The sequence below is a fragment of the Thamnophis sirtalis genome, unplaced genomic scaffold (genome assembly GCF_051295495.1).
Source record: "Thamnophis sirtalis isolate CommonGarterSnake01/CBP01778 unplaced genomic scaffold, rThaSir2_p1.2 scaffold_2, whole genome shotgun sequence".
NCBI lineage: Eukaryota > Metazoa > Chordata > Lepidosauria > Squamata > Natricidae > Thamnophis > Thamnophis sirtalis.
Genome location: NW_028261382.1, coordinates 154,384,380 through 154,406,200, shown reverse-complemented (window position 1 = coordinate 154,406,200; position 21,821 = coordinate 154,384,380). Strand labels below are relative to the sequence as shown.

General features: G+C 43.4%; 1 protein-coding gene across 6 annotated transcripts in view; it reads right to left on the bottom strand.

Moving 5' to 3' along the window:
- The window catches only part of ANKRD12 (ankyrin repeat domain 12), a 67,355-nt gene that overhangs the window by 45,337 nt on the left and 197 nt on the right, over positions 1 to 21,821 (bottom strand). For 3 of the 6 annotated variants that reach the window (XM_087707281.1, XM_087707285.1, XM_087707287.1), the window contains exon 1: positions 21,644 to 21,810. The exons of 1 other annotated variant lie outside the window; for it this stretch is intronic. The gene's annotated coding sequence lies outside the window, so the exon portion shown is untranslated. Of the gene's footprint in view, positions 1 to 21,528; positions 21,613 to 21,643; positions 21,812 to 21,821 lie in introns of those variants that run through there. 2 more of the 6 variants (XM_087707286.1, XM_087707284.1) reach the window with 2 other exon arrangements.

The following is a 21,821-nucleotide window of genomic DNA, read 5'->3' as shown; positions in this document are numbered from 1 at the left end:
AACAATGATAAAATCAATATGCAATTTAATATATATTTTTATTTTCAAATGCTGATAATACCACCAATGACAATATCATTGTCAAGACGAGTAGCAATTTATAAATTGCTTCATAGTAGTCCTTAGGTTACAACCCTAATTGGGACCAGAATTTATACTGCTCAGTGAATATTTAATTAAATGAAATATCACATAATTGTGCTGCTCAGCAACTGCTGTTCCATTATTCTTGGTTGCAATTATTAGGAAAAGACCCTATACCCTATGATGGTGAACCTATGTCATGCAGAGCCATATTTGGTGGCTTGCCAGCCATCAGCTCTGACACGTGCTGATTTTTCACATTTCCAGAGGCCCAGGGGATGCCGTTTTCACCCTCCCCAGGGTTCAGGAAACCCTCCGGAGGCTGGGGAGGGCGAAAAATGGCCCCAACTGGCCAACTGGAAGTGAACTTCCGATTGGCCCGTTGGGACTCTTTTTTGCCCTCCCCAGGCTTCAGGAAAGCCTCCAGAGGCTGGGGAGGGCAAAAAACGGGCCAACTGGAAGTTTGTTCCTGAAGCCTGAGGAGGGAAATCCTCCTGAAACCCGGAGGATTTCCTGAAGCCTGGGGAGAGCAAAAAACGGCCCCAATGGCCCAACCAGAAGTTCAGAAACAATTCATTTCCAGCTTCCAGAGGGCCTCCGGGGGGGGGGGCTTTTTTTCCGTCCCTGGGCTTCAGGAAAGCCTCTGCAGGCTGGAGTAGGGTTAGGGTGCATGGGGAGAGGGTTGTCATGCATGCACAGTTGGGTGGGGAGATTGAGTGGGCACATGAGTATGCACAATAGCGCACATGCACAATTTTGGCACATCGTAAGAAAAAGGTTCACCATCAGTGCCCTATACCTTTCTTGCGAACTTTGCGAAGAGGCTACTGCATTTCTCTACTGATACCCTCTGCCACCATTGCCCAAGCTGACTTTCAAAATCTTCTTCACCATGACTCTTTAATGGGTTTGCCATTTGCTTCCTAGCCTCAAACCTACAATGCAGCGGCACTGTCTGCCTTTGTAGGGGGGCCTTGGTAGGGATGCCCACTTCACCAGTCTCAGCCCAACTCAGCCTTGCCTGGAAAACTCTGCATGCTCCATGTATTCCTGCCCAAGGTCCAAGAAGCAGAATCCACACATCAACATTACCCATAAAATGTATATCAGACATTGTTTCCATCAAAAAGAATAGGGGTAGAACAGATTCTTACATAGGCTGCAACCAACTGTCACGACTCAGGTTTATTTCTTTGCTTGGAAAGAAGGGGCATTGTTCTTACCTGAGACACCATTTCTCATGGTGATCGATGGGAGAGTCCAGTATGGGTAGGTCTAATCTTGTAGCTCTATTGACTGAGTTGAAATTCTGAGGACATGCCTCCCTGGTAACGGTCCCCAGTTGAACAACGAAGATGAAGCGAATCTTTCAGTCTGGCTCCAGTTCAAACTTATCCCTTCCCGGAAACTGGACCAGACAGTCAACTGGGTGGAACTGGACTCTCCCATTGATCACCATGAGAAAGGGCATCTCGGGTAACACCATGCCCCTTCTTCATTAGATCAACAGGAGAGTCCAGGACGGGATATACCAAAGCTTTGGCAGTCCCATGGGCGGGGACTATTCTGGTCCGAAGTCCTGGCCTCCTCATGCACTCGCTGCAGAACATGTTTGCTGAATGAAGCCTCCACGGAAGAGTATGTGTCTAGTCTTTAGTGGCAGATGAACAATACCAGAGATGTCCATGTCACTGCTCGACAAATTTCTTCTACAGAAGCCTACATAGTCCTGGTCGCTGTTGTGGCAGCACTCCTAGTGGAATGTGCCATGATCTCTTGAGGCACCAAGAGAGCCTGGAGTTCATAGGCCCTGGCAATCCATGCCTGTAGCCAATGACCCACCATGGCAGTTGTCCTGTGGCCCAAAGTTGATGGCTGAAAGGATACGAACAGGGACTCAGTTTTCCTAACGGAAGCAGTCCTAGAGATGTAAATGCGGAAGGACCGCCTAACATTTAACTTATGCCATCACTGTTCCAAGGCATGCCAAGACCAAGGACAGAAATCAGGCAAGATCAATTCCTGTGCTTGGTGAAACAAGGAGTTAACCTTTGGAAGAAAGGCTGAGGTCGTGATCTCCTCTTAACGATCTGTGAAGAAACAGAGATGATCTCCTATGGGAAGTAGGGTCCTGATGTCAGTTGTGGTGCCTGAATGCTCTATTGTTGTTGCCCAAAAGGGCCGCTTGCCCTGTGACTGCTGTCTGCCTCTGGTTCTGGTAGCTTGGTCTGGTAGCTGGATCTGGGTAGAAAGGGCCACTGCTGTCGGGGAAAGCCATGTCCCACTATTCCTGCCGAAATGAGGGCTGCCTGAAATACGGCGAGGCACAGAAATCTGCCCTCCTGCCTTGGGATGGAAACACCTTCTGTTTATCTCTGGTCTCCACTAAAAATAGATCCAGAGATTCCCCAAATAGGTTTACTCCTTCTAAAGGGGGCAGACACCAACTTCCATTTATTCTTGGTGTCCATGCGCCAATATCGCAGCAACAACATGCGACAAGCCATTATTGAAGAGGCAATGGCACTTGCCAAAAACCTGGTGGCGTTTAGTAAGACATCTGCGGTAAACTCAACAGCCACAATGATTTTGCAGAGGTCTTGGTGCACCTACAGATCTTCCGCTGGGATTCGAGCTTGAAGCTGCCTGAGCCAGCGCACCGATGCTCGGATGAAAAAGGATACCGCAGTGGAGGCCCGGATCACCCAGGAGTCAGCCTGATGGGCTCTACAAAGAGCCATCTCCTCCCTTCATTCTTCTGCTTTCAATGCATCCTCCGTGTCCAGTGGCAGGACTGAGGAAGTTAAGGCAGCCACAGGACTATCTACGTTCAGCACTTGGACCAGTTCCAGGAGATTCGAATCTACACTGTAAAGCATGTCCTCTGAGCCATTGGGTCTAGAAAATATGGCTGGAGAGATCTATTGTCTCTTTATTACGTCCAGGAGATCCTTGGAATAGGGATCGCACCCGCCTCTGTAGTCTGTTCTGTCAAAAGGAAGTCTTCCTGCTCTGCCATCTCCAGGGTTGGCTCTTGTGAAACTGCATCCTTCCCCACGCAAGCAGTGCTCCATGCCTTGGAATGCAGAGACTTAAAGAGAGAGGGGTTAAATGGGACCTTGAAAGCCGGCACACAGGGCAGGTCTCCTTCACAGTCTGAAATTCCCCCTCCCCTTGAAGCTCCCCCTCTGACAGGGAAGATTGGCTTCGGGTGGAATGCCCTGGGAAATAAGGTCCTTGAAATGGCCCTTGGTAACTCAAAGTCTCACCCGCTGGCTGCCCAAACTCCTGGTGCATGGTCTGGTCCACTACTGGCATGGGCAATTGCTGGCTGTGATGTATCTCAGCAATTTCCTGTCTGATATTCAAAGCCTCAAAAAGGGAGGTATGTCCTGCTTCTGAAGCCCCCTGCTCAGCGGAGCCCCACTGCTGTAGGAGTAAAGTTGCTTCTGGAGTGTGCCTGTGCCCCCTAAAGGACTGTCATCTTTCAGAAGCTGTCACAGGGATCTGTGACCTAGAATGAGCAGCAAGATCCGATTGTCTAGTACAGTGTTTCTCAACCTTGGCAACTTGAAGATGTCTGGACTTCAACTCCCAGAATCCCCAGCCAGCGAATGCTGGCTGGGGAATTCTGGGAGTTGAAGTCCAGACATCTTCAAGTTGCCAAGGTTGAGAAACACTGGTCTAGTAGGCCAAGAAGCCCTCCTGTTCTGACTGCTAAGGCCCCCTGGGTTCCAGGCCCCTGCAGGTATACTCTGATACTCTTCTTGTTGCTCCGTCTGCAAGGCCACCTCAGTGAACCTGTGTGAGATTGGATTGTTGGCCATTCTGGGATCTGAGTGTCTCTGTCGATCTGATCCCTTTTTGGCCCCGTTAAACTCCTTATCAAGACCTTTTGCCTCTGCTTGGCTGCCTTTTCCTCCATCCTGGAGGATTTCTTATGTGCATTTGCCTTAGCTTTGATCTTGGTGGCTGCTGCCAGACTAGCCGACCTGGGCTTGATTGGACCTCTACCATTCCTATCTGTGTCTTGAAGAGACTCTGTCTCTCCCTGCTTTTGGCCAGAAGCTGCACCACTGTCCTCCATTTTGTGTCACAGGTGCAGGCCTGAAATTGGGGCAGACATGCTTGAAAACCCAGCTGCCAGCACAGCAATGTAAGAGGCTCCTAGGAAAAATCCCAAAATTCAGGCCCCACCGCAGCCACAGATTATAATTAGGGCCCCAAACCTGGCCTTGAGTCACTATAAACCCGCATCAATGATACTAGCCTTTAAGGAAAATCTGTGAGGATGTTGTGATGACTACTCTGGCAGGCTCCTTGAACAGGTGACCCTTCAGTAGAGCCGGCGATTGCTACCACTTGAGAGACCTCTTCACTGACAGGGGAATCCGCACCCTCATGGACGAGTTGCTTCTCTTGGCTCTTTGATGGGGCAGGAGAAGCCACTACAACTCTCTGGAGTGAAGATGTGCCCAGGGAACGACCGAGATGCAGGATATCATCTTCCCCAACAGTTGTGATAGGATTAGCACGGGGGCCTGCCTCAACCCCAGAACCTTGTGGGTCAGGGATACTAAGCTGTCTATCCTGTCCTGGGAGAGGAAAAGTCTGCAGGCTGAGGTGTCTATCACCGCCCCCAGATGGTTGAGTTTGATAGTGGGGATGACTCGTTTCCAGGTTCAGGGAGAACCCGTGACACCTGAGAGACCTCATTTTGAAATGGAGGTCCCATAAGGCCTGTCTCCTGGACAATTGGATGAGAATGTTGTGTAGGTAACATTGAAGCCTTATGGGCCTGCGCCCGAGTTGCGCTGCAACCACTGCCAGAACTTTTGTGAAGGTCCTGGGTGCCGACGACAGGCCAAATGGAAGGGCCCTGTACTGGTAATGTCAATCAGCATAGAAAAATCGCAGGAACCTCCAGTGTTGTGGCCAAATTGGAATGTGGAGATAAGCCTCCTTCAAGTTGATGGATGTGAGGAGATCCCCCTGGCGAATCCCCACTAGGATGGTCTACAAGGATTGCATCTTGAACCTCCTGTATTGATTGAGATACTTGAGGTCCAAGATGGCCCTCCACCCCCCAGAATTCTTGGGCACCAGGAAGAGGATGGAATAAAATCCCTTCACCTCCTGGTCAGTTGGAACTTGTTCCACAGCATTGATCTCTAAAAGATGGTAAATCTCCTGGGTCATGAGTTCCCTCTTGAGGGGACAAGAGGGAGTCAGGCATCGGATAAAGTTCTGATATGGTTGAGAGAGGAACTCCAAGAACAGCCCCTCCCTGACAGTCTGGAGGACCTAGGCATCCTCTGTGGTCAGAGCCCATTGGAAAGTGAACAGTTGGAGCCGGCCCCCAATGGGCGGGGAGCGTTGATGGTCACTTGGATTTGCGGAAGGGACTGTTGGAGGGCCAGCCACGGTTGGACCTGCGGAAGTTTAACTGCTGCCTGCTCCTGTCCCACAAGAACTGCCTGTCCTGGGCTCCTGTCCCAAAAGAACTGACCAGCCGTCCGTTCAGGGGAGCAGAAGAGGGTCCAGCGGAGTCACTGGAACGAAAGGACTGCCTCTTAAAATAGGGAGAGGATTTGCGATCCTGTTTCTTATTCAGGGTGGGTAGAACTTTCCGTTTATCTTTGGATTCAATCAAGAAAGGGTCTAAGACCTCCCCAAATAATTTGGAATCTTTGAACAGGGCAGACATTAATTTCCACTTGTTCTTCTGGTCCACCTGTCAGTGGCGGAGCCAGACTAAGTGGCAGGAGGTCATGTTGGATGCCAAGGCCCTAGAGGCGAATTTGGCCACGTTAAGGGAGGCATCCGCCGAATACTGGGAGGCCGCAATAATCTTTGTAATGTCTTGGTGAAGACGAGCGTCTCCTGCTGGCAGTTTGGCCTGAAGTTCACGTAGCCAAATGACAGAGGCTCTGTTAGAGAAGGACGCGGAGGAAGAAGCCTTAATGGCCCAGGCCACCGCCTGATGTGTCTTGTGGCAGGCCTTCTCCGCCCTTTTGTTCTCTGCCTTGAGGCCTTCCAAAAGTCAGCCGGAAGGACCAAATTAGATGTGAGGGCTGAGGAGCCTGAACATTGAACATGCTAGCAATGGGGTTGACCGGAGCAGAATCCGAGGATCCCTGCACGGACTTAGGCTTGGTACCCACCTGGGTGCTGTTTTTAGCCTTGTGCAAGATGGACTTAAAAAGGCTAGGCTTAAAGAGTCCCGAGAATGCAGGAGCATCTGGAGGAAGGTTTTCGTCCTCCGAGAGCTCCTGCTCCTCTTGATCTAGGTCCTCCAATGCTGAAGCCTTGCTTAACGCTGAGGACTCCAGAGAAGGGTGGAGGATGGAGCCTGGTGGAGGATGGAGCCTCCTGCCTGGGCTGAGAGGTGCTGGGTGTAACGGGTGCTTGCCTCTACATCCCCTGGGCAATGCCCTGGGAAATGTCATGGGCGACCCCGCCTGCATGTAGGCAGATAACTCAGGTTCCTGAGTTATCGCAGGGTCCGAACCAACTGGGTCCCTGGGAGGAGGATGAACATGTCGGGCAAGGATGGGGTTGGGCTCCTTGGGGGTGGGCCCAGACTCGGAAACACATGAACAGGCGATTCCCCCCTTGGGAGTGGAGGAATTGCTGTTCCAATAATAGAGGCAGGCTGAGGGCACTTCCTCACCGCCTGGCGTTAGGCCTTCTCAAATTGTTTGTTGAGGGCCTACTGCTGTCTCTCTGCATCCCTCGTCACTGCCGCGGAAGGTACCTTATAGGAATGGCTATCCTGACTGGCCACCCTGCCCTTCCTTGCCCCTGCCCTTCCTTGCCCCTGCCTGCAGAAGTTCCCTTGCTAGGGGCCTGAGAGGGACCTGGTCTACTGTCAGGTGAATCAGATGGGCCAGGGTGCTCCATGGCCTGATGGCACAGACTTCAGACAATAGGCCAATACAGGTGGAGGTCAAGAGAAGAAAGAGACTCTGGTGGCTGGAGCTGGATCAGATGATACGAAGATATTGTTGGCAAAAAAATTCCAGATGAGTAGAAAAAACTGGGACTTCGCAATGAGTCCAATGAAACCAACCACTCGAGGGGAGGCGAGAAGAGGGAAAAGCAGCTGAGGCTGCAAGTCCAAGCAGATAGATCAGGGAGAATCAGCAGATAAAAGGCAAAAAGTATTAATATAAGATCCTCTCTGTGCTGGTGTATGACCATCAGGTGGCCAAGACACTGGTGCCACTTGGGGAACAATGGGGGTGGAAGTGATCCAGCCGGAGACCTGATCAAGTCCAGCTAACCACCCTGCGGCTATCTGCAGCAGCGTGGCTGAGTGGGAAGCACCAATGGGAGAAAAGGCGTTAAATTAGGCCCTCTCAATTGGTCACTGCTCCGGCGTGGGAGAGAAGGAGGGAAAGATGGTGGCCGCGCACTTTAAGATGACCGCACACGCCTCCGTGGCAGGCTGCGCCCTCAAAAGGGCGAGAAAACACGAGGCACAGCAAAAAAACAAAGGAAAAGGAATGCCAGCAGCCACCGAAACCTCGCCACTCCTGCCGTGCTTTAAAGCGAAGCAGCAGCTCTCCGCTGCTGTCCAAAGGCAGCGCGGCAAGTGGAGATCCCCCCCACGCCTACCTCCAAGCCTCTTAGGAGAGATCAAACAACGTGAAAACAAAGGGGACAAATGAATTACTATTGTAGGAAAACACAAATAAGGAAAAAGGAAAAGAAAAAACTAGAGGAGATTCCAAGCTGAGATAAATTACACTGGAGCTCACAAATATACATCCTGAACGGGCAAACTAGGAAGAATTCTGGTGCCAAGGAGCACAAGGAGGCGTGGCCAAGGAAAAAGATTCCTCAGTCCCAGGGCAACCAGACTGATTTAACCCGTCGCTTGGACTCTCCAAGCTGTGCACAGGAAAACTACCCATTCTGGACTCTCCCGTCGATCCAACGAAGAAGTCTAATAGACTTTCTCTGTTCTGCTTACCTCCCTACTCATTGCATGCTTGGGCTGGGACTTTTTTAGTCCTACTCCTCTGACTCTTACAGTTGCTCAGGTGTTACTTGTTTGATCAGCCACATGTGATTCCGCCTGAGGCTTATATACCACAGATTCAGCTGGAGCTTCTTTTTTAGGCTCAGATTTGAGCCTGGGACTTGACAGCTGCACCACTAACTTTCACGTTAAGCGTTTGAAGCAGGAACAACCAAGTCTCACAAATCCATGGTCGAACTGGTGTTTGAACTGCACCAGCATTGGCAGCAGCAGTTGACTGGTCCATTTCTCTACTCAATGGTTAAAAATTCCTTCACACCACTACATTCACTAAATGGTAAGAAGAGGCCCATCTGTACTTGGAGGTGGATGCTATTTTGGCAAAGGTATTACTTGGCTGAGGGATTCCCATGTGGCAAATTGATTGTAGGGGGAAGTGGTAGAGAGACTGCATAAATAGTTGACAGAGCCCCCATACCATAGAGCTTGAGGCCAGTCAGCATCAGTGAGGCCAGTAAATCAAGGATGATCTGCAGCAGGGGTCTCCAACTGTGGCAACTTTAAGACTTGTAGACTTTAACTCCCAGAATTCTCCAGGCAGTAAAGTCAAGGTTGGAGACCCCTGATCTATGGAATCTTAATAAACTCTAAATTAAAATGGAAGACAACTTAAGCCAATCATTGGAATTCTAAAAATAAATACTATTGATAAAAAAATTTAAAATTTAAAATGTCCTTTTTTTATTCTATTACTCAAACGGAAAACTGAACTTTTATTTTTAAAAAGAATCTATGAGTTTTATTATATATTGACAGTATTTTGGCTTTTCTGAATGACACTTCAAAAGTAAGAGATAATTCCACATTTCTAGAGAAACATTATGGCTACTTTGGAAGAAAAACGAAAACAGTGATTTTATGTATTGAACAAACTCTTTACATTGGAAATCAAACGAAGCTAACATTTTGCTGCCATCTACAGGAGAAAGGGAAGCTAATAACTGATTTTTGATTAAAGTTTGATTTTCAAATTGTAGAGAAAAAAAACAATATTCAAATTTTTGTTGAAGACTGAATTTTTCCCATACTGAGCATCTTATAAAATCATTTTTGCTACATTGAAATAGTGCTCAAGTGTGACTTTACTAATGCAAGTCAAAGAATAAAGCCTATTTGGTGGACTTTGCTTATTGCTTTGGGTAACTCATGATTTACCATATTTTGAATTATTATTTAAAATGGACATTGTTATGATTCGTGTACGACTTTTATGAGATTTGACTTAAAGTAGCAACAAAGATTTGTACAGATTAAGTGCCCTGATGATATAAGCTCTTGTAAGCAATAGATGGTAATAGAAAAATAAAGTTCTCAGGTGAAAGTTATATTTTTCTAAAATGCATATAACCCAGCAATATTGTCTGGTGTTTATTAAATATACAATAAGAATATTTACTTCTTTTATAGAAGTTAAATTGTGAGTACAGATAGTCCTCGACTTATAACAGTTCATTTAGTACCAGCACTGAAAAAAGTAACTTATGAAATTTTTCATACTTATGACATCCCCATGCTCATGTGATCAAAATTAAGACGCTTGGCAACTGACTCACATTTATGGCAGTTGCAATGCCCTGGAATCATGTGATCCCCTTTTGTGGTCTTTCGACAACCAAAATCAATGGGGAAACCAGATTCACTTAACTATTACTATTACTAATTCATTACTAATTTAAGAACTGCAGTGATTCACTTAACAAATGTGGCAAGAAAAATTGTAAAATGGGCAAAACTCATTGAACAAATTTTTCACCTAGCAACATAAATTTTGGGTTCAATTGTGGTTGAAAGTCAAGAAGTACCTGTATTTAAATTATCTATTGATTACAATAAAATAAGATCACTTTGAAGTCAATGCTTATTAAGTAAGCAGCAATTGTCATCTGACTTTCTGCATTCAGTTTCCATCCAGCATCGCTAGAATGGAGGTTGTGACTATATTACTAGATATTGATCCCATTTAACTTTTGTGTGTCTCAAATGTTCCTTCGTTACCCTATTAATTTTATTGTAATCATGGTATATAGGTACTGCCCGACCTAGGAATGTGAAAGCATGCAAATGCAAGTAGAGCAATAGGTACCACTTCGATGGGAAGGTAATAACATTCCCTGAGCCTTGGAGTATAGTTATACTGACAACATGAGCACAGAAAGGTCTTCAGACAACATTGCCTCTCTCAGCTAAGAAATGGAGATGAGCACCAACATAAAGACCTCATCATAGGTCTAATCCACAAAGCAGCCAAAGCTTCATGAAGCAGCTCTTTTTCTTTGCCAGCTGTAATATTCATGTCAATATTCTATTACAAAGTACTGCTGTTCACTTCAGCCATGCTCTTTCATTCAAATCAACATAATTTGACTTGCCCCCTTTGTTAAAAGATGACAAAATTCCATGATTACCTGCCATATGGGGTTCTTTTTTATTATTCCCTTGTCTTGCAGCAAGTTCACAATAATTTGTTTTTGTGATTAGGGAAAATGCAAATTCAAAAACAGAGCAATTTAAGATTAATTTTATTTTCCTTAAAATAAAGCAAATGGCTATAATCCATCTAGTTGCAAATCAAAACTCATTCTGTCCTATCTTTCCACAATAAAGATTCATTACAAATGGCATTGCCATGGGAACCACACCCAACAAAAGAAAAATGAGATCGACCATTAGAAACAAATTCATCTGCTATACTTTTGATATATTATTCCAGTTACATTTTTATTTTCTAATATGCATGGCTACATGTTCTGTTAATTATAAATAAAAATCTGTAACTTTTGAATTAAACAGAGTGAGCAAATTATTCCCCATTTTAGAGAGAGCTGTTCTTCATTTAATGGCATATAACATACAGGTTGATAACTCTATAACATCTGTTATCGTAGAATCTGTCCCTCAAAAAATGAACACAATTTGCTGTTTCTAACCAGAGCCTTCAACATAAGCAAATCATTTACCCATTAGGATTTGAAAACCTCCCCTACCCATCTCTAGTATCATCACTATCAAAAATTCCACTATTCTAGCTGTGAAACTGAATAAGGCACCTAGAGATTTTCTACTCTTGAAACTTTTAGGACACATATTAATTGATGAGCCCCATTATTAGCTGAGCTGTTCTCCGATATAAATAATACAGGTTGCATCCTGCCTGGGTTCTCCATATATAAAAAAAGAGGCAAGGATGATCCAAAATATTATAGACCTATAGTCATCTTAGAATCATGGCTAAGATGAGTGTAAAATACTTTTTGAGTAAAACAAAAGACTTTATGATGGAAAAAAGGAAACTTCCTTACTGGAAGAAAAAACTGCAATTTAGATCAGAGCACTCCACAATAGACAAATGTTTTGTTTTATACCTTCTCATAATGAAATGAGTAATTAAAACACGAAACTGTTTACTGCCTTCATAGATCTCAAGTGTGGTTTTTAATTCCATAATAGAAACATTCTTTGGAAGAAATTAGCCATATTAAACATGGAACCCACAAGCATACTACTAAGACCCTCTATTCAAAACCTAATTGAAAGTGTACAGTGTTGTAAAACTCTACCCATCAAAAATACTTATTTGTCAACTAAAGGTCCCTTTTATCTTCAGATCTAAAATCCATACTTAAAGGAACAGTCTCCTGGGACCTGAACTGAAGATTGACCTATTTCCTCTTGGGCTCTAACATATGCACTATTATCAAACTGTTAAGTTTATACACAAGGCAGTTCAGCAGTTCAGCTATTATATTAAATAGATTGGTGTATTGAATAAAGGCAATGTATTTATCTGAACACTGATGTGTTCACACATATATATTTTATTATTGAATTTTCTTTTACCTATTTCATCTTGTAAATAGACCTTGTATTTTACCATTATTTTATTTTATTGATATGGTCATAAGACCAATCAATAAATGAACATATTAAACTCAGTCTTATGTTGAATGTCTGGCCATAAAATTGAATAATATTGTTGGGGAGTAAATCATACTGAAATCAGTATCCTTATTTTTAAAAAACATAGCTCTAAATTGAATACCATAGAGGTAGAATATATACTAAAATTATCAAATTTATGACATACCAACGTTTGTATAACTATGCAGTACATATTAATGAAAGGAAAAGTTTTTTTAAACTGGCTATTTTTGTTTAAACTTTCTGAAAACTATTATTGTCGTATTCATTTTCCTAAATGGGAGTTACTTTCTTTATATATATTGCCATGGTGTTATATTTAAAATGGTTGGAAAATATTTAAATTATAAAATATGTTTTACACATGTTTTAAAATTAATTAGAATGCAAATTAAAATTATTTTTATTTTATTACTTGTTTAACTCAATGTTTGTAAATAGAAAAAAATAGTTCAGCCAATATTATTTTGGAAGCTTCACACAATTACCATCACACTGGAAAATGCCAGAACATTTTGCAACAGATTGCTCACACAACAAATATGGAGAGCAACATAAGTGTTGTTTCTTTGAATATTAAACAAGAGAAAACATATTGGGGAAAAATTACCTTTGTTGGTTGTTTAATAAACACAGAACAATAGCTATCAGATTACTATCACCAAGTCCAAAGAGAAGACAAGTACAATAGAGCAGAGGTATCAAACTCAAGGCCCGTGGGCCAAATCTGGCCCACAGAGTGGTTAGATCTGGTCCGCGGAGTCACCCTGGAAACAGCAAAAGATCAGCCCACGATGCTTCTGCCAGTAAAAACAGAGCTTAGGAGGGCCGCATGCGGGTTCCATTTTCATGTGCGATGGTCTCCTCCAGCCCTCTGCCAGCGAAAATGGAGCTTGGGCCATTTTTTGTTGGCAGAGGGCTACAGGAAGATCTCCCCAGCCCCACCCAGCCCACCACAGCTGCCGCCGACATGAGTGACGTTGAGCTGACCATACTTCCCTGGCCACGCCCCTGATGAAGTTGGTCTTACCTAAATGGTAGTTCTCTGTGCGCTGCAGGAGACTCCATGTATGGGCTATAACTTCTGCATATTAGCCCAGAGATTGAGTTTGAATTGTTTGGACACTCTTCCTTGGCTTGACTGGATCCAGTTCTTAACAAAGGCGTAGATTGAAGAACGTCATCTTGAACACCCTAGAATCCGACATGGATCCTGGACCGGTTCTTCAGGGAGGGAATGGAATCTCCCGCAGTGCAAAGAGAACTACCGTTCAGGTAAGACCAACCGTCTTTCTCCTTTGCGCTGCTTGGAGACTCCATGCATAGGATATAACCAAGCATAGATGATCAAGGGCAGTGACAGGCTGGTCCAGGGTCCGTTCCACAGAGAGAACCCTTTGAAGCATGCGTCGTCTAAATGCCGGCTCCTCCAAAGCAAATGAGTCTAACCTGCAATGGTGAGGCCTAGGTTGCAGCCCTGCAAATGTCTTCCACTGACACCTGTGTTGCCCAGGCGGCAATGGAGGCAGCACTATGTGTTAAGTGAACCATGATACGGTGTGGTACGGTTCTAGAGTGCTGCTCATAAGACAGGGCTATGCCAGCCCTCAACCATATACTGATCGTGGATGATGATACCTTGTTGTCCATTGTGGCAGGCTGGAAAGACACAAATAAGGCCTCAGTTCGCCGGGAGGCAGCTGTCCGTTTTATGTATCAACGAACTGCTCGTCGTATGTCAAGTTTGTGCCTTTCCACTGGGTGAACAGCTGCAGGACAAAAATCTGGCAGTATGACCTCTTGTGCCCTGTGAAACTGCATATTCACTTTTGGAAGAAAAGACAGATCAAGCCAGAGAATGATTGTTTGGTCAGATGAGATAGTTTTTTGTCCTCCACTTTCAAACCTTCGGCTATGTCAAAAGGAACTAGAGCCAAGGACATGAGTGCAGCTACTGGGGCATCTACTTTTGGCCACTTGAGGAGTTCCTCCAATTCTTGAGCTACAGTATAATAATGCTTATCCGTACCACTGGGAGAAGCAGAGGAGGTAGGTGGAGCCCACTGATGCCGAGTAACATCAATAAACTATTTTGGGGACAGAAGGGAATCCTGAGTAGCTGCAGGTTCTACGAACAGCCATTCACCCGCATCCTGCGATTCCTTGTTGGGCACAGTGGAATCTCCCATTCCCTCCAAATTAGTAATGGATCTAGGAGAATAGGAGAGACTTAAAAAGAGTTGGTGTGAACAAGCCTGTTAATGTTGGTTTGTCAGGAGCCAAGCCTTCATCTTCTGACAACGCTTGATCATCGACCGCTCCTTCCTCTAAGATGAAATCATCGCTATGGATCATTGGTCAGCAGAAAGATCTTGAAGGTCCACGTTATCCAGCTCCAGTGGTTGCTGTCTGTTGGCAGTCGTGGAAGAAGCAGCATTGCGCTGGGTTCTGCAGAGAAGTGCGGCCTCAATGCCTTGGAGGATGGCCTCTGTGATGTAATCTTTCATTTCTTGTGGGAAAGGAGAACTGGTCTGCCCAGAAGGATGGATCTCTGCAGGAGGAGGAGTGTCAGATGTAGAAGGAATAGGTTAAGAACCTGTAGACTTCCCCTCCATGGCTGGAAAACAGTTAGAGGGTGCAAAAGACTCCTCGGAAAGGGCCGGATACGCAGATAGAACATTGGGTGCTTCAGATGAGAGATCATACTGTGGTGTGTGTGTCACTGGTGGAGAATCCTGCGCAACTGTAGACTTGCTGGCTTGCAAAGTGGCTGCCTTTTGGGCCTTAGCAAATTGTTTTTCAATTACTTTTTGACAACTGGAAGAGTGTTTGTCAGTGGTGGAAGTTGACTGAGATGATGATGACGGGCCTTGGCCTGTCTGTTGCCAGCCATGTGGAATGGAGTTAGTTGGAAAGATGAAATGAGGAATAGCAGTAAAATGAGGCTATGTATAAAGACCTAGAGCCCCGGGATGTGACCAATTACTTGGACAGTCACCCCGGGGATAGGAGAAATTATGGCTGCGGTGATAGATGTATGGGCCCTAAGGAAGAAGACAGTGCTCCAATGGTTATGAGAGAGGCTTCAGATGAAAAGGCCAGCTAGATTCAAATGAGGTAGCTGGTTTACCTGAGTACATATTTGGTAGGCCAGATGCGGTTGCAGGTGTGAGGCAAGTTGCTAACTTTACGATTGCCCACCACTATAGGATCTAACAATCCTGACCAGGGGTGAACCCCAAAATGGCGGCAGGGTGGAGAAACAGCGAAGGGGTGATCAAAATGGCAGTCAGAATGAAAGAACAATCTCCTTGATGTTGTCAGCCTGCCACAAAGAGCGCTGGTTGATTACCGCCAAGGTAAAGGCCTTCGTGCCTCGATATGAAGAGCGAGTCGCCTGCAAGCTCCCAAACTATTGGATTGACGTAGCGCTGCAGAAAAATAGCTTCCAAATGAAGGATGAAGGATTGACGAAGCACGGCAAAACCAGCTCTCAAAATGGCTGCTGGTGAGGCGATGATAAGGAGCAGCCTCCAAACAAATAATATATTCATTTAAGGCAATGTGTGATTTTGGCTATTGGTATATAGTTCAAAGGTTTGAATAGTATAAGATGGTTTCTTGTTGAGATCTCAGAGAAGACTGAAATTTGTTCAAAGCTATTCAGTAAACTGTTGATTTAAGCAGGATATGATAAACTGAATACATTCAAAAGTCTGTCTTTAGTCATTTTAAAATATTTTTTGTTCATTCTGCTTAGTATGTACATTCTCTGATAAGTCAATGGTTATTGAAGTTCTATGTTAAGTACAGAGAAGAGACGAACCCAATACAGATAGTCCTCAAGTTACGATCGCAATTGAGCCCAAGATTTATGTTACTAAGTGCCCCATTTTATGACTTTTCTTGCCACAGTTGTTAAGTGAATCATTGCATTTGTTAAATTAATAATATGGTTGTTAAGTAAATCTGGATTACCCAATGACACTGCTTGTCAGAAAGTTGCAAAAAGCTGATCACATGACCCAAGGACACTGCAACCATCATAAATATGAACTGGTTCCAAGCATCTGAATTTTGATTATGTGACCATGGGGATGCTGCAACAGTCGTGTGAAAAACAGTCTTAAGTCACTTTTTTTCAGTCCGGTTGTAACTTTGAATATTCAATCAATGAACTATTGTAAATCAAGAACTACCTACAATACTAGATAGGTGACTATACTCTTCCAATATAGTCATCTATATAAAATACTTTATCATTTCTGGCTGCAGGTGAATGTTTAAACATAAGGTTGCATGACTTACTATATCATACAGGCATTTAGAATGTTTGACCTCAACATGCATGTTTATTTTATACAAGTAAACCTCATTACCTGTTTCTAGTTAATGGAAAGATCAGAAAACTTAGATAATTGATCTAAAATTGACCAATCCATGGAACTCCCTGCTTTCCTTCTACATGTCATTGTCCTGCTAACTCATGGGTGTCAAACTCGATTGTGTCATATGACATATCACAATGTTTTTTGCCTTTATGGAGCCAGGGTAGGCATGGCCTGCACATGATACATCCAGCGCATGGGCTGCCAGTTTGACACCTCTGTGCTAACTGAATATCAGCACAGCTTTGCTATACTTTTCCATAATACACCATTCTTGCCTTACATAAACTCAAAATGTCTGCTGCCAATGTATATGTTCTACATGTAACAAATTACAAATAAAATGAAGAAAGGAATATTTAGCTCTTTGCAAAGAAATTCAGTTGAAAATGGCCAGAAGATAAAGAAGTAGCTTGACGCATAGGGAAAAAGAAGTTTGGTTTTTCTCCCCCTATGCAAATCGATCAATATGCCATTTGTCAATAAAACATCCAAGTAACATGATTTAGCAGGGAGGACGAAGAGTGGATAGCATTTTAGTGCTTAGATAGATATTTTATCTCTGGTCTTTGAAAGGAGGTTATTAGAAAAGAAGGGAAAATTAAATTAGGATCCAAAACTTACAGTGGCACTAGAATAGTTAGATGAATTAGTGAATCAATGAATCAATAAATTAATTCTGTGGAGAATGAAGTGATATGGTGAGGAATTGATATAGTATGCCAAAAGGTAGGCGCTTAGAGAAAAGCATCCACCTCACTCGAAAATTCTCTCTCTCTCTCTCTCTCCTCCCCCCACCTCTCAGATTTTAACTCATAGAAGAGTGATTGTCCCTGAAGGAAGGAGGAATTATTACACATTATTGAAGAAAAGATTTAACTTTTACAGGAACAGAAAAAATACAACAGAAAAGCATAATTACAGGTGATGCTTTTCTTGCATACTCACTGTGGCGACAGTATGCTAATTGGGGTTGTAATACTACAACATCATAGTGATATAGAAAGGTCTATGTTTAATATATTTGAATTTCACTTAAGATCAGATACTTAAGATCATGATACAAACACTGTAAAAATCAATTTAAAATATTTACTTATTTTGCAAATCATCTTGTCTAGTATCTTTGTATGTTGACCAGAGTAGTCCTACAGAAATTTATAAATTTAGAAAATATTATAATGAATTTGCAGTATTTAGAACAGGAGTGTCAAACTCAATTTCATTGAAGGCTGCATCAGCGTTATGTTTGACCTCGGGAAGTGGGCTGAGGGTGGCCAGCTATACATCACTCATGTCAGGGGTGCCTGTGGTGGCCCGAGAGCTCTGCCAGCAAAAAGGGTGGCCCTGTGGATCAGATCTAAGCACCCAATGGGCCAGATCCAGCTCCTGGTCCTTGAGTTTGACACTCCTGATTTAGAAAATCAGAAATTCCATTTTACACTTCTGGGTTTTAAACATTCTTTTTAGTTGAAAACCAATATATTTTAACCAATAGGTCAATTATTATTTTATTTGTCATACAGTCAGACAGGATTTGGCATTTTTATCTACCTATTGAGATTTGGAATAGTCTATATTTGAATTGCATAGTCAATTATCCTTATTTCTGGATTCTGTATTTGCAGATTTGCTTACTAACGAAAATGCATTTGTAAGCAAAAGTCAGTACTCATGGTGCTTTCACAATCATTCATAGATGTGCAGAATCCATGAATCAAAATATATCATTAAGGGAGGAGAAGAAAGTAAATCTGAAGATTATTTAAAACAGCTAGCCTATAAATAGAGTAATTACTTTCATCTTGACAACAATTTCACATTGTTTAATACAATAATCTCAATATTTCATTAGATTTATTTTGTATGCTACATTTATACATACCCAGAGAGAAAAACAAATAATAGTAACAAAGAATAACAATACTACAAATTGGAATAAAATGATTGCTCAAAATACACAATAAGGTATCAAAGTTTTCCAGGTTTGTTTTCAGGTTTCATAAACAAAGCACCTGTCCTAAAAAGGTCCTTTTTGTGATTATCTGCCTCACTTAATTTAGCAAAGGTATTTGGAGAGAAGCCTTATAAACAGATCACCAGAATCCAAATAGGTAAATATTAGGAAGAGATGTTCCTAAGTTACTAAGCCATTTAGTGCTAGTAAGTTAAACACTAGTACTTTGAAATGGGTTTGGAAATGGACTATAGGAACACTGTAAAGTAACAGCATAATATATTTTGCACCTGTCAGTCCAGCTGGCATAGATGCTGATTTGAATGAATCATAGTTTTTATATTGTTTCCAAAGACACACTTGCAGATAAATCATTGTAATTGTCCATAGGAAGTTATGAGAATATAAGTAATTTTTACAAAATAAGCTGGTCACAAGCTCTAATTTTATTTTAATAAATAGCAGTAAAAGCCCCTGAGACCTTTAAGCCTCTAATGTTAATAATGGATCCAAAAGTACTTTCATACCATCTACCTAATCTTTTAAGTAGAGTGAAATACTTTTCCTGTTCATGTAGAATATTTTCTTGAACCAATATGAATAGTATTCAGAATAAATAAGAATGAACATTCTTAACCACAAGAATGATTATCAGAAATACTGAATCATTTTTCCATTATTACAGCACATATTTATGTTGTGGTGCAGTAGTCCATGCTACTGATTCTGAACAGCAGAATGAGGGAGCATTCATCTCAGGGGTGGGTGGGGTTGATTTACACAGCTGGTAAAACCTTCTTGGCCTACTTACAACTATTCATATGAATATTACTATCAAACTGAAATTACCAAACTTTCCCCCCAAATACATTTATGTATGGCTAAATAACAATTTCAAATGGAAATATAATGCAATAATCCAATGCACTTATGAATAGGACTTTGGATAACAATCTTGAAAAGAGCTCAACTAAGGAAACAGCAGATTAGGTACAGTTCTACCTGTCATCAACCCTGAACTATCTTTTCTGGTCCAATCTGGCAGAGATACTATGTCATTTATAATCTCATTTTCTTCTGCCAGATGAAATACTGCCAACATTGTATGACATTTTCACATCATGCCATGTAGCACACAATTACCAGTATCTATCATATACAAAAAATTACAAAACCTCCTTGCACCCGATTCTACAGCTAACCAAATTTCTATGTGTGATTTACTCTAATATACAGGTCAAGATGAATAGTAAGGAAAAGGATGAGAAACAAAAAATTCCAGAATGTTTGTGAGCAAAATGACAGGAAACATTTCATTTAGGACAACAGATAAACAAGTGGTTCTTATATATAGACGTATGTATTCCCAAACAATACATATGCATGTATTTCAGGGGAAATGATTTCCCCCTATTGTCAGTATAGAAAGAAACAGCAACTTTCAGTGTGGAGTTTTTGGAACCAGACACAGAACCACCTTAAAGACCACTCAATTACCATTATACATCTGTGACATCTGCAATTATTTTCAGTCAGTATGATCCAAAAGTAATGGCTTGTGTGAGGCACAGAAGCAAGAGAGAGCTAATTAAATCTTCTACAACACTTCCTGTCTTCCAGGTATATTTATTAATTACATAATTCATTACTATATAATGTCAGTGTAATTGCATTAAGTATTAACTGTGGCAAACTTGGAGAGAGTTTTATCTAAAAGCACACAGAAATATCTAATACTCTTATCAACGTTCACCAAACTCCATGATTTTCAATATGCTATTTTTCTCATTCTCAAAACTCTGGCCATTTTTAGCCAAAGACTGCACTTCTTTTCCTTTTCCTTTCTTTTAATTTTCAAGTCCTTTCACTTTTAAAAGTTAAATAAGAATTTTAGCACTGGCAAAAGTAAAGCAAGAAGCAGAAAGCGATTTAATATATAACGGAAAGATCTAAATATTTTATTCCGTCTTAAGACCCAGCCAAGAACACATGTCTTGCACCAAACTAGGCTAACCGGCTTGTCTGAACTTAAGGCGCAGTTTTTAAATACTCTTTTTGGTCCTAGCATACACTGTCCATCAAAATGAGGCTGGCAATAACTATTTCCGTAAGCTCTAGAAACACCGTTTATGCTTTCTTTTTTTTTCACCCCCTCAGCAGCCTGTAGAAATGTACGCAAACACTCGCGGGCGGGGGCGCGCGCGCGCCCGCTAACCACCGCCTCTTCCTTTTAAAAAAGGGCTGACAATGCTGCAGACCAGAAAACTCGGGAGTTAGCAGCGCTAGGATAGCTATGAATTAACCTACTTTGGCCCATAAACGCAGAAACCTTAGTACCGTAGACGATGGGGAACGCGGAGAGAAAACGCGTATCAGGGACAAGCCCACAAGCACGGAGAAGTAGTGACAGCAGCGGCAGCCATGGCTCCAGCTGCAGCCGCGCCAAAGGTGACAGGCTGGAAGCGCCAGAAAGCTTGGCGATTGTTGCCTCCGGAGCGACCGTTCCAGAGAATGCAAGCCTTTTCGTGGCGGCTGAGAGAAGGCGTGTCGGGAGAGCCGAGAAGGATTCGTGCCCGTTCTAGGAAGGCAAACCGGCTGCAGCACCTCCATTACGAGGAAAGGCAATGCAAGAAAGGGGGTGGGAAGCAGGAGGAGTGTTCTCTCTTCCTCTCAAACGCGCCGGGGGGAAACACAGCGGAGCAAAACGACTCCCGCTCAGCACACAACACCCAGGACCCCAAGAAGGGATGAATCGCGGGGTGCACCACGGTAGACTGTGCACTGACCCAGGTCCGCACACGTACACGCGCTTGTAAGCACGCACACACGGACACACACACACACACACACGCACATACATACATACACAGGCACGAATAATATACACACGCCGACATCCGTCCATCTATCTATCTATCGCATCCATCTATAGACCGGGTTGGAGCTGAAGAGGGGCGGACACACACGCTCCCCTCTAAACAACCACATTTGCAGAAAGGAGCGAGTTTGACAGACACGTATATATCTCTATATATGGCAGAAGGAAGCGAAAGAGAAAATCTCGGAGCAACGTTAAAACCCAAACGCGGCTGTTTTTATTCCCGCCACCTCTTCCCCCACCCCCACCCCCTCACCTCAGCGCGATATTAACCAAGGTTGTCATCCACGTAATTGCTGCCGCCGCCTTCGTTCCCCCTCCCCGGACCCGAATCTGCGGTAACGACACTGGCAGTTTCTTCCCCTCATTACCTTTCCTCAGCGGAAGAGAGAGACGACTCCTGACAAGGCGGGCTGTCCTTTCCAGGCTGCTCAGCCACCCGCTGCCAGTGAGCGGCGCCCCGAGTTCCAACCCCGTTCCAACAGCTACGGTAACAGTCGGCTTTGGACGACACCCCTTCCCCTCAGTTCAGTCGCTCCCCTTTCCCTC